This window comes from Octopus sinensis, linkage group LG16 (assembly GCF_006345805.1).
Source record: "Octopus sinensis linkage group LG16, ASM634580v1, whole genome shotgun sequence".
In the NCBI taxonomy this organism is placed as follows: Eukaryota; Metazoa; Mollusca; class Cephalopoda; order Octopoda; family Octopodidae; genus Octopus; species Octopus sinensis.
In genome coordinates, this window is record NC_043012.1 from 57696011 (window position 1) to 57708392 (window position 12382).

Here is a 12382-nt window from a genome sequence, read left to right on the forward strand (position 1 = left end):
TGCAGCTCCTTCCAAACACGCTGCAGCATGTCTTGGGTAACAGTTTCCAGTGCAGTAGTGATTCTCTGCTCGAGTTTCTCTTCGTTTGCAGGAAGAGGGGGTACATAGACTAGGACTGTCATATAGCCCAGAGAACAAATCGCATGGTGTCAGGGCAGGTGAACGTGGCGGCCATTTCAGCAGCACATTGTCTTCGTCACCAGCACGCCCGATCCATCTCCCCTGCAGATTGTCATTGAAAAAAACACGCGCAGTGAGCTTCTAGTGAGATGGAGCCCTGCCCAGTTGAAAAATGAAGTCTTCATGTTCATTTGCAATGAGCTCGTCCATTAGTCAGTTCTGAAGCATTTGCAGATAAACATCGCCGGTCACATTTCCTTCAAAGAAAAACGGGCCAAGAAGATGCTTCTTGGAGATGGCGCAGAACACATTCACTTTTGACTAGTCCCTCTCATACTCAACTATGGAACGGGGATTTTCTTCTTCCGAAATACGAACATTATGCTTATTAACTTTGTCATTCGTATCAACTGTGGCCTCATCACTGAAAACAAGACGTTCCTTGAACTCGGCTTCTACAAGTTTCTCTTGCATATCAACACAGAATTGTTTGCGCTTTCGCTTGTCATCTGCCGTTATGGCCCGAACAAGCTGCAGCTTGTAGGGTTTCATTAGAAAGCGTTTCCTCTGTACGCGCCAAACTGTCGTTGGAGGAATCTGGGTTTCCAGACTTGTTCTTCTTATGGACTCCTTGGGGCTTCGCAAGAGTTTCTAGTGAACCCGCTCGACCGTCTCTTCCGATGTTAGTGGTCGTCTAGATCCTTTTGCCCTGCACAGACAGCTTTCCTCTGAATTTTCTGTGCCATGTCCAAATATGCTTTGCCGTTGGTGACTTTTTAGAGAACTTTCTCACAAATGCACGCTGCGCAGTCTTGTTTGACTGTGATCGAGCATACTCCAACACACAAAATGCCTTTTCACTTCCAGTGAATGCCATTTCTATAACTGAAAAGATAAACATATCTAACATTAAACAGAATTTTGACCTATTTCTAGACATGCAGTTAAAATTTGAAGTCATTTGAACAAGAAGTGGCAAAGTTATCAGACTGATATCAAATTGATATCAAATCTTTTGAAACACCCTGAGAACTTGTGTGTGTGTGTGTGTGTGTGGTGTGTGTGTGTGTGTGTGTGTGTGTGTGTGCGTGTGTGTGTGTGTGTGCGCGTGTGTGTGGTGTGTGTGTGTGCGTGCGTGTGTGTGTGAGAGAGAGAGTGGGCGAGTGTGTGTTTTGTGTTGGTGAAAAAATTCTTTTTCTCAGAAAATTTTGCACGATAATTTTTAAAGAAATCTGGACATCTATCTTGCTGATAACCATTCAGCTTGAAATTACAATTGTTAATTGTTGGAAGTCAAGTAGACTGAGATGTATATATAGTGTTATCGTTTTGAGTAGATGTTCAATACAAAGTTTTCAACTCATTATCCTGTGGTTAGTAACCCATTACCTTAAATTTGAAGCCATTAAGTATTTAAAGAATATTTTTTCGACTGTCGCCATGATGGGGTATCACCTTCAAATATTTGATTGATCATACTGACCTCAGTACGTGTTTCAATCTGACATTTATTTTATAGATCTCTGCTTGATGAACTGCTAACTTTGAGACATAGTGGGACACAATACTCGATTTAGCAACAAACGTAAACACACACTCTCACACATATAAGATGCAAGAATGACTGTGTGGTTGAGAAGTTTGCTTCCCAACCACATGGTTCCATGTTCAGTCCCTCTGCATGGTACCTTGGGCAAGTTTTTTCTATTAAAGCCCTAGGCCAACCACAGAATTGTAACTGGATTTGGTAGATGGAAACTGCAGCATTGTTCATCAGAAAATGACCGAAAACCATGTTTATAAAGAAGAGTTGTTTGCTTCATACTCCTCGTGTGCTGATTCTGCTTGTAAGAAAATAACAAATAATACAATATGGCTGTAGGCCATAACAGTTAGGCAACGCCGGGGTGCATTGCTAGTATATGTATGTATGTATGTATGTATGTATATAATCCTTTCTCAATATATGCTGCGTCTTTCTGTGAGAGGGTCATGGGATGACCGCTCGTAATGTCTCCTTCTTCTCAGAAATGGCGGTAGGTTGTAATTTCTATGTTGGCGGCGGAAAAGATAGAGAAACTATTGCAATCTTTGGACAGTTGTCACAGATCTATAGGCGGTTGTTGTTAGGGCGTCGGGCAAAATACTTTACGTATTTGCTTGTGCTCTCTACGTTCTGAGTTCAAATTCCCCAGAGGTCAATTCTGAAATGCTGTCTTGTAGTATTTATTTCGGCTCCCCGCATTTTGAAATGAATGCTGCTGACATTACAGGTAGCAAGTTGTGTCGGTTTTGCCGTTAGTCAAGGTAGGTAACGTCGTTTAATGGTTTTTGGTGGACGCTTTTACCAGTCTCTCCTACTTCTACTTGCAGCCCGTGCGTATGTGAATAGGGCCGTGCGTATGTGACTATTCATAATGCCCATACATTCACAAGCGTATACACATATAAACACATGCGCGCACATGAAATATATGTATACACACACACACACAGACATACATATGTATCTATACATTCAATCATTCATTTATACATGCACACGTTCTCTATCTGTCTGTCTGTCTGTCTTCTTTCTCTCTCTCTCTCTCTCTCTCTCTCTCTCTCTCACACACACACACATACACATGATTATATATGCAAGTGTGTATAAAGGTTTCCATATGTTCGTGTATAAGCACATTCATCATTCATCCATTTATAACAACACACATAGAACATACTATATATATATAATATATATATATATATATATATATATATATATATATATATATATATATATATATATATATATATATATATATATATATATATATGCATATATATGTATGCAGATTTATATATATGCATGTATATATATATATATATATATATATATATATATATATATATATATATATATATATATACATATACATACATACATATATATATATATATATACACATAAATACATACATATGTATTTCTGTATGAATTCACACGTTTACACACGCACATTAACATATTCGTATCTATCTATCTATCTATCTATCTATCTATCTATCTATCTATCTATCTATCTATCTATCTATCTATCTATCTATCTATCTATATACCTATCTATGTGTGAGTATATATATATATATATATATATATATATATTATATATATATATATATATAATATATATACACCCCACACAAAATATTCTATTTCACATTCTTTGAAGTGAATAGATATTCAGTTTATAAAACAGACGTGATCCTTTGTACACGAAGTTCTTTTGTGAGATTTCCGTTATTTTCTTATTCTTAACATTTCGTTTCAGCTGAATCTCGGAAAGCTTGTATGCTAGCAAAGCTTAGTATAATAGTAATGAAATGATTGATAGTTCAGCTATTAGAAGCTTTATATATAGTAAATCATAGATCTATTATTTACTTTGAGATTTGAGGAAATGGTTGGTAACTCTTTTAGATGCAATGCATGTGGTTATAACGCTTGTTTGTTCAACCATCCTTTCATCGGGTTCGATGTCACTGCCCAACGATATTTTGGGTGTGTCGTTTCCTAATCTAATGTCCACTAATGCCTTGTGAGACAGCCTCACCGGGAACGTCAGCACACTTGCTCACATAAGGCGGCGAGGTAGCAGAATCAGTAGCACGCTGAACGAAATGCTTAGTGGTGTTTCGCCTGTCGTTCTGGTTTCGAATTCCGCCGAGGTCGATTTTGCCTTTTATCCCTTCGGGGTCTGTAAATTAAGTACCAGTTACGTACAGTGGTTCGATGTAATCGACTTAATCCCTTCTCCCAAATTTCAGGCCTTGTACCCATTGTAGAAAGGATTGCAATCGCTCACTTCTAGCCCCATATAAAATACGAACCAAACGGCCCCGTCCAATGGATGGTGCTGAGTTGTCAAACATTTAAACCAAATTTTCCTTTGAGAAACACTGATTTAACCTAAATTTGAGACACCAGTAAAAGAAGAATTAACGATAGACTTTATTCTATTCCAAAGAAAAACGATTTTATTCACACAAATATGCAACCGAAGAGTTTAAAGTACCAGTAATGATAAGGCTGTTGACTGGGAGAACACAAACATAGTTTAAATAGTAAGCTTGTCAGGAAAGAAACGTGCCTTTAAGCAGTACAAAAACAACAAAAAAATGGAAGGTGCAATTATGTATAGGTTGACGGAAGAAAAGCAGGACAAAAACGATGCATGCAAATGGGTTAGCTGGAGGTAAATCTAGATGGAAAAGCATGATGATGTTTTTGCGGAAACTGCACGTGCATTTTTCTCGCGTACGCGTAGTATCGATCGCAACAGCTGATGTACTTGCGCGTACAAATGCACGTTCCCATGGCTTTATCGATCGCATTCTCACCTGGAATCGATTTTTGTAATTTTTTCAAGACTTATACACGCCTTGATACCGTCGGTATCTACAAATCAAATTTGAGCGCAATCGGATGAAGGATGCCCGAGATCGTAGAAGACACACGCACAGACAGACAGAACGGATTTTATATAATAGATGAGTCGACTTGCCACCGTCCGCACTACCCGACTGGTAGACACCAGGCAGTTGCTTCCGCAGCTTCTTTGCTATGGATGTTTTTCAAGCTGCTGCTGTTATTTCTATTACTGTCATTGCTGTCAGCGATTTCCTGGACCAGGCTGCATGTTGTGTTCTTGAGCAAGACACTTTATTTTCACGTTGCTCCAGTTCATTCAGCTGTAGAAATGAAATGCGACGTCACTGGTGCTAAGCTGTACCAGCCTTTGCGTTTCCCTTGGACAACATCAGTGGTGTGAAGGGGGGAGTTTGGTGTGCATGGGCGACTGCTGGTCTTCCTTAAACAACCTTTCCCAGATTAGTGCCTAGGAGGGGAAATTTTTAGGTGCAACCCCATGGTCATTCATGACTGAAGGGGGTCTTTACCCTGTACTGGCAGCCATATTTGATGTGGTAGTGGTCGTATTCGTGATGTCAGTGTTGGATACAATGACATTCCGGCTTCCATAGTACTCATGGCTGAGATCATTTCTTCTTGCAGCAGATTGCGGTTACGAAAGTGCTGCTATGTCTATTGCTAAACCCATGACATTGCTAAACTGATGACATCGTGGTAGACTGCGGATGTTAGGGCTAAATGAAACTGTGCTCCGTCCCCCATGCTATTCGCCGCCTTGATCAGTGGCTTCATGCAATTGATGGTGATTGTGATGGGGCTGTCACTGTTTTTGCTGTCATCATTTCTGGTGCTAAATACATTGCCTCTTGTCGTTGCTTCTTCTTATATTTATCATGTTTGTTGCTATTGATGTTTTTTTGTTACAGTCATTTCAATCATACTTCTGATAGCGTTTGTGTCGGCTGTTGCTTGAAAAAAAAATCTTCTTGAGAGAAAGGATTGAGGAAGAGATGGAGGAGGAGAAAGAGGTTCTTCTCCAACTGTTCTTTCCATCCATTTCTTCCTTTCTGGTAAACAACCTTGATTTATTTCTTGAAGCAAGATATATTCTTTTGAAAAATGAACTCCCGAACAGATTTTCTAAACCATTTCTATGCCTATGGACCCTTCTGATTCCTATTATTCTCAGATAGAATCACCCAGGCATTCGATGCTTAACAAATCATGTATTTTTATAATTAAATATTTTAAAGAATTGTTTAAAAAACTTGGTTAAAAATATTTTGTGTATTATAGAAGTATGACCAATTTATTGCAGGTAAATTTTAACAATAAAATCTTGTATGGACCCCTGAGGGTCATATGGACCCCTGAGGGTCATATGGACCCCTGAGGGTCATATGGACCACTAAGGGTCATATGGACCTCAATTGAGAACCAATGGGTGAGACAAAAAAAAAATCACTCACACAATCTCTTCTGCAATGGGAGTCAATTCCGCAGCAAATATTTTGAGTAAAGCCACCGAACGATAAGGAAACTTGAAACGATAAAAAAACAAGAACTTAAGTAAAATTTATGGAGCGATGAACACTCGTACACCAAAGAAAATATAACGGTTTCAAATTTCGGCACATGTACAGCAATGTGGGAGAAGTGGGCAAGTCGATTACATCGATCCCCGAGCTCAACTAGTACTCAATTTATCAAACTCCGAATGGAATTAGAGGCAAAGTCGACGTCTGCGAAATTTGAACTCAGATCGAAAAACGGGCGAAATTCCGGTATTTTTACCCGGCGTGCAAACAATTCTGCCAGGTCACCGTTTTAAAAGTAATAGTAATAATAATCCTTTCCAGTCTAGGCACAAGACCTGGATTTTTTGGGGAAGGAGAACAGACGATCACATCAACTACAGTACGCAACTGGTACTTAATTTATCGACCCTGAAAGGATGAAAGGTAAAGTCGACCTCGGCGGAATTTGCACTCAGAACGTAGCGGCAAACGAAATACCTATTTCTTTACTACCCACAAGGGGATAAACACAGAGAGGACAAAGAAGGACAGACAAACGGATTAAGTCGATTATATCGACTCCAGTGCATAACTGGTACTTATTTAATCAACCCCGAAAGGATGAAAGGCAAAGTCGACCTCAACGGAATTTAAACTTAGAACGTAACGGCAGACGAAATACCGCTTAGCATTTCGCCCGGTGTGTTAACGACTCTGCCAGTTCGCCGCCTTACTTAATAATAATATTAATAATAACAATAATAATAATAATAATAATAATAATCATAATCATAATAATAATAATAATAATGCGAATGATGAGAAATCTTAAAGATTTTACCGCCAAATACATTTTTACTAATTTCTGATTGGTAGCTGTTTCTAGGGAGGAGGAAATATTTCGCTCCTTTTGTCGGGACTGAGATTCGAACCGAGAAAATTTAATTACGAGTATAGAAAACCATTGACCAATTATCTAATCCACTGTAATCATCAATCTCCTCCAGCCTCCTCCGTCCTCCCTCGTATCCACTCTCCAGGATGCACTTCAAAATATTACTTGTGGGTCTTTGGCTTGAAAATGTCACTTACGAGGACTTGGTTTACTGTAGAATAGAGGAGAATGAAACCAATTTTGATCGATTATTTCTGCCCATAAATAGACGACAAAGTGTGTTGAGGAAAGAAACACAAAACAATTTTGCCGTTGGAACTTAACCTTTCTGAACAAACAATTATACAAAAGAAAAATTGCAATGAAATAGCATTTGCAGAGTGTATTTGTTAAATAGAGTTGATAATATGAAAGGAAAATGTTAACTTTAATTTATCAATAATATATAACGAACTCGAAAACATCCAAGTAAAAGGTGAGGTAGTAGAAGCTGTATTGGTATTAGGGTTGTGCTGAAAATAGTTCACTTGTTTCAGGCGATGTCTTGCGGTTCGGATGTCGGACACTATCATGTAAAGAAGAAGGAAAAAATTGTATTAAGAATTCAGTTGTGGTTGTTAGTGTTGTTACTGTTTCGCCATAGGTGAGCCGACCTATGATCAAAGGCATCATAGCTCTGGTCACACAGTGTGATATTTAAAGCTACATTATTCAGCATGGCCTTCTCATATTTAAGACAGTCAGTGGTATTTGATTTAAGAGAAATTCAGCTGCTATTTCTGAGAGTTTTATGCGACCACTTAGAAGATCTCTAGTTTGCTCGTTGAATATTATGTCAGAGCCGTAATGCTAATACTTTTGTTGTGATATAAAAGTTTTAGCATCATAAAAGTTGTTAGTATTAAAATTGGTTTCAGATTTTTGGCACAAGGCCAGCAATTCTAAGGGGATTACATTGATCCCAGTATTCAACTAGTATTTATTTTATCGACCCCGAAAGAATAAAAGGCAGAATCGACTTCATCGGAATTTGAACTCAGAACTTAAAGACAGACGAAATGTCACCAATACATTTTGTCCGGAGAGGTAATGACTCTGCCAGCTCGCTGCCTCAGTTTGATGTACGAATTCATCGTTTCGGGGGTCGATAAAATAAGTACCAGCTGAGTACTGGGATCGAGGCAATCGATTTACCTCTCCACCGAAATTGCTGGCCTTGTGCCAAAAACTGAAACTAATGTTAGTTTCAGCTTTCGGCACAAGGCCAGCAATTTCGGTATGGATGGGGGCGAGAGTGGAGGGATGAGTCGATCACATCAACCCCAATACTTAACTACTACTTATCTTATCGATCCCGGAAAGATGAAAGGCAACGAAGACCTTAGCGGAATTTGAACTCAGAACATGAAGCCGGACGAAATGCCGCTAAGCATTTTGTCCGGTTCGGTAACGATTCTGCAGATCGCTGTCTTAGTTTGTATTAATATCAGCCATCACCCCACACGGTCATTGTAGTTCTAATACGTCTGTTATGATATAAATTTCCAATGTCAGTCATACTGTAGTTAGTATTAATACTATTTTCAAACATTTAAGGTAGCGAGCTGGCAAGGTCTTTAGCACTACGGACGAAATGCTTAGCGGTATTTTGTCCGCTTTCACGCTCTGAGTACAAATTCTGCCAACGTCGACTTTGTCTCTTGTTCTTTCGGAGTTAATAAAATGAATTAAGTACCAGCTGAAAACTGATGTAGATGTAACCAACATAACCCCGTTCAGCGAAACTGCTGGCCTTGTGCTAAATGTTGAAATCAATAATCTTTTCTAATCTAGACACAAGGCCCGAAATTTTGGGGGATGGGGCCAGTCGATTAGATCTACCCCAGTACGCAACTGGTACTAAATTTCATCCGAAGGGATGAAAGGCAAAGTCGACCTCGCTGGAATTTGAACTCAGAACGTAAAGACAGATGAAATACCGCAAAGCATTTCGCCCGGCGTGCTAACGTTTCTGCCAGCTCGCCAACTTTCAGTATAAATATTCTTTTTTACTCGAGGATCAAGGCCCGAAATTTTTTTTCGGGTGGGGGGCAGTCCATTAGATCGGCCCCAGTACGCAACCGGTACTAATTTATCGACCCCGAAAGAATGAAAGGCAAATTCGACCTCGGCGGAATTTGAACTCAGACCGTAGCGGGAGACGAAATACGGCTACGCCTTTCGCCCGGCGTGCTAACGTTTCTGCCAGCTCGGCGCCTTATTTTGAAATCAATATTAATTTCAAACATTGCCACAATCGGTTATTCTAGTCCTAATACAAACTGTAATAATGGTTTCAAATTTTGGCACACACACACACACACACACACACACACACAACACACACACACACGCACACACACGAGCACACACACGAGCACACACACACACACACACGAGCACACACACACACTAGCACAGAGACGCACGTATGTACGTTCGCATGTATACAGAGGTGTTTGCGCAAAAGTAGATATACAGTTATGTAAAGACGAAAGCACGTACAATACTCTTTTATTTTTATCAAACAAAAACAAAAATTAAAATTAAAAATAAAGTATTATTATAGTTACGATAAATGTATTATTATGATTAAAGACACTGAAAATATCAAAAATGAGGCTATCCGATTTAATGAGCTAATAATTTTAATGGATTAAGTATTATAAGGAGATGTACTCGCATAGCAAGTGATTTGATCTGAGATCGTGTGCTGGAACGAAAACAATTGCAGCGTGGAAGGTGTTTGTAAGCCATTTAAGAAACACACAAAAGCCGTTCGATTCACTTCAACATTTAAGTTTAATTTGTCAAAATATTTTCGTCGCTAAAATCCAGCACGGATTTTTGGTGAACAGGTCGCGGATTTTAGCGACGAAAATATTTTGACAAATTAAACTTAAATGTTGAAGTGAATCGAACGGCTTTTGTGTGTTTCTTAAATGGCTTACAAACACCTTCCACGCTGCAATTGTTGTAAGTATTATAACATTGATTTGATACTTACTGTATACCTACTTTTGCACCCGTCTGTATATACTTATTCAAGCGGTACATTCGAACATCAACACTTTGTGGTTCCGACTAATGACCCTTGTAGGAGGTACCCTGGGATGACTGCAGTCCAATGATGAATGGAACTAACGTAAGACTATACGTGACCTGATCAATATGTATCCGGACTGTTGCTATAGTAACAAAGCTGAAGAACGCAGAGTGAAGCCGCTCTGCACAGATTGACATCGAACTCTACTGTGCAATCACACGAAGGTTTAACGTTGTAGCTCACTTCCGCTGTTTACAGCAGTGCTTGGAAGGAAAGTGTGTAGCGTGTGATCGTCTCATGGATCATTACAGAGCAAGTCGAGCAGAGAATCTGCTTCAAATTTTACCGCAAATTTGGCGATACCTGCTCAGAGGCCTACACGAAGTTTTCAAAATATTTCCATCGTTCTCGACAAAATCAAGGAGATCTTGTACAACTAAAACCCAAGTGTCCCTTTGGTCAGCTGAAAGCAGTTTTGGCAGAAACTTGGCAGACACACGTCTCATACCCAAATCTTCAGTGATAATGGACTGAACTGAACCGAAACTAATCTACACATCCTCTGATAACTCACGGATGGTGATCCGACGATTTCCCCTCACAGCTGCACGTACATTTTCTATGATTTTCTCAGCTCTGTTGGTTGCGGGTCTCCCAGAACGTTCGTCTTGGAAACATCTGAACCACTCGTACACTTGGTGCGGCTCATATGCTCCTCTCCATACACTTTCTGCAACTTTGCACAGGTCTCTGAGCAGGTATCGCCATGACAACTTTCTCTGCCATTGTCAATGCGACGATCACACGCTACACACATTCCTTCCAATCACTGCTATAAACAGCGGAAGAGAGCTAGAACGTTAAAGCTTAGTGCGCATGCAGACCAGAGTTCAAGATCAATCTTTGCCAATCAGCTTCACTCTGTGTGCTTCAGCTTTGTTACTACGGCAACAGTCCGGATACATATTGATCAAACCTCGTATAAATGCAGAAACCAGATTTCCATTCTATTATTGTCTCTGTTCTGTATATTCGTTTCATTACTCTCATTCTCTATAGGAATCTCCTGAACAAATTCTCTCCGCAGACACTGTTTTTTTTTTCGTTTTTCAGTTGTTATGACAGCTTTTTTGTGTATTTGGGTGTAACTTAAAGGAAACTCAGCTGCTATTTTTAACCAGGTGAGAAAGATGTGGAGACTGCGTCGTTAGTTCTTTGTAGTTGATACCGTATTTGTCGTTGTTGCATAGTACCTAATAGCAAAGTAGACCTTTCATCAAATGTGTTCCAGCTGCGACTATCTTGTCTTTTAATTAGATACGTTTTTTAAAAAATCTATTGACTACACACATGCGTTCTTCCTCAGTGGCTGTGTGGTAAGTGACTTTCTTACCAACCACATGGTTCCGGGTTCAGCCCCACTGCGTGGCACTTTGAGAAAGTGTCTTCTACTATAGCCTCGGCCCGACCAAAGCCTTGCGAGTGGATTTGGTAGACGGAAGCTGAAAGAAGCCCGTCGTATATATGTATATGTATATATATATATGTGTATGTGTTTATGTGTTTGTGTTTGCACCCCCCCCCACCAACATCGCTTGACAACCGATGCAAGTGTGTTTACGTCCCCGTAACCTAGCGGTTTGGCAAAAGAGACCGATAGAATAAGTACCAGGCTTACAAAGCATAAGTGGCTGGGGTCGATTTGCTCGACTAAAGGCGGTGCTCCAGCATGGCCGCTGTCAAATGACTGAAACAAGTAAAAGAGTAGAGTGTGTGATTTAAAGATGATTTGTCTGCTATTTCTAGCCAGCTAAAAACTACCACGAGGAGAGTGTTTCCTTTGCTCATTGCAGTTGTCGGTGCTCTGATGAGCAGGTATATAATCGAATGAGTTCTCGCCGTGCCCATCACGTCACAGTTTATTAAAAAGTACTCAAATTATGCGAACGACTTTCTTTTCGAAACCAGGGTATGAGATTTGAGGCTGTTATTTGTAAATGATTGAACGACGAGGAAAACATTCTGAATGGTAACTCTAGGCCTAAGTTTGGTTGTTATTACACAAGAAATAATAAAAAAAAAATCTGATACCTGTGTCAAGACGAAGGAATGATACTCCAAAAACAGAAAGAAATACAACAATGGAAAAAGGAAAAAAGAAAAGAAATTAAATGAAGTTGAAAGCAAGAAATGAGATCTTAAATGAAAACATGACTGAGCTGGTAACAGAAAATATTTTGTACAACGACAGAGTTCTGTAAGAGAAAATAGCTTGTAAAGCGAAGCGTTAATAGGTATCAGGTGCAAGGTATAACAGAGAGAAGAGGCAATTGTGTCTGTTTGACATCCGTT

At 39.5% G+C, this 12382-nt stretch overlaps 1 long non-coding RNA gene across 1 annotated transcript in view; it reads right to left on the reverse strand.

The window, feature by feature from the left end:
* Positions 1-879: 879 nt before the first annotated feature.
* Positions 880-12382, reverse strand: part of LOC118766626 — a 15480-nt gene continuing 3977 nt past the window's right edge. The window contains exons 3-5 of the long non-coding RNA XR_005002563.1: positions 10692-10697; positions 10539-10544; positions 880-1005 (exon numbers count right to left, since the gene is read on the reverse strand). This is a non-coding gene — a long non-coding RNA (uncharacterized LOC118766626). The remainder of the gene's footprint in view (positions 1006-10538; positions 10545-10691; positions 10698-12382) is intronic.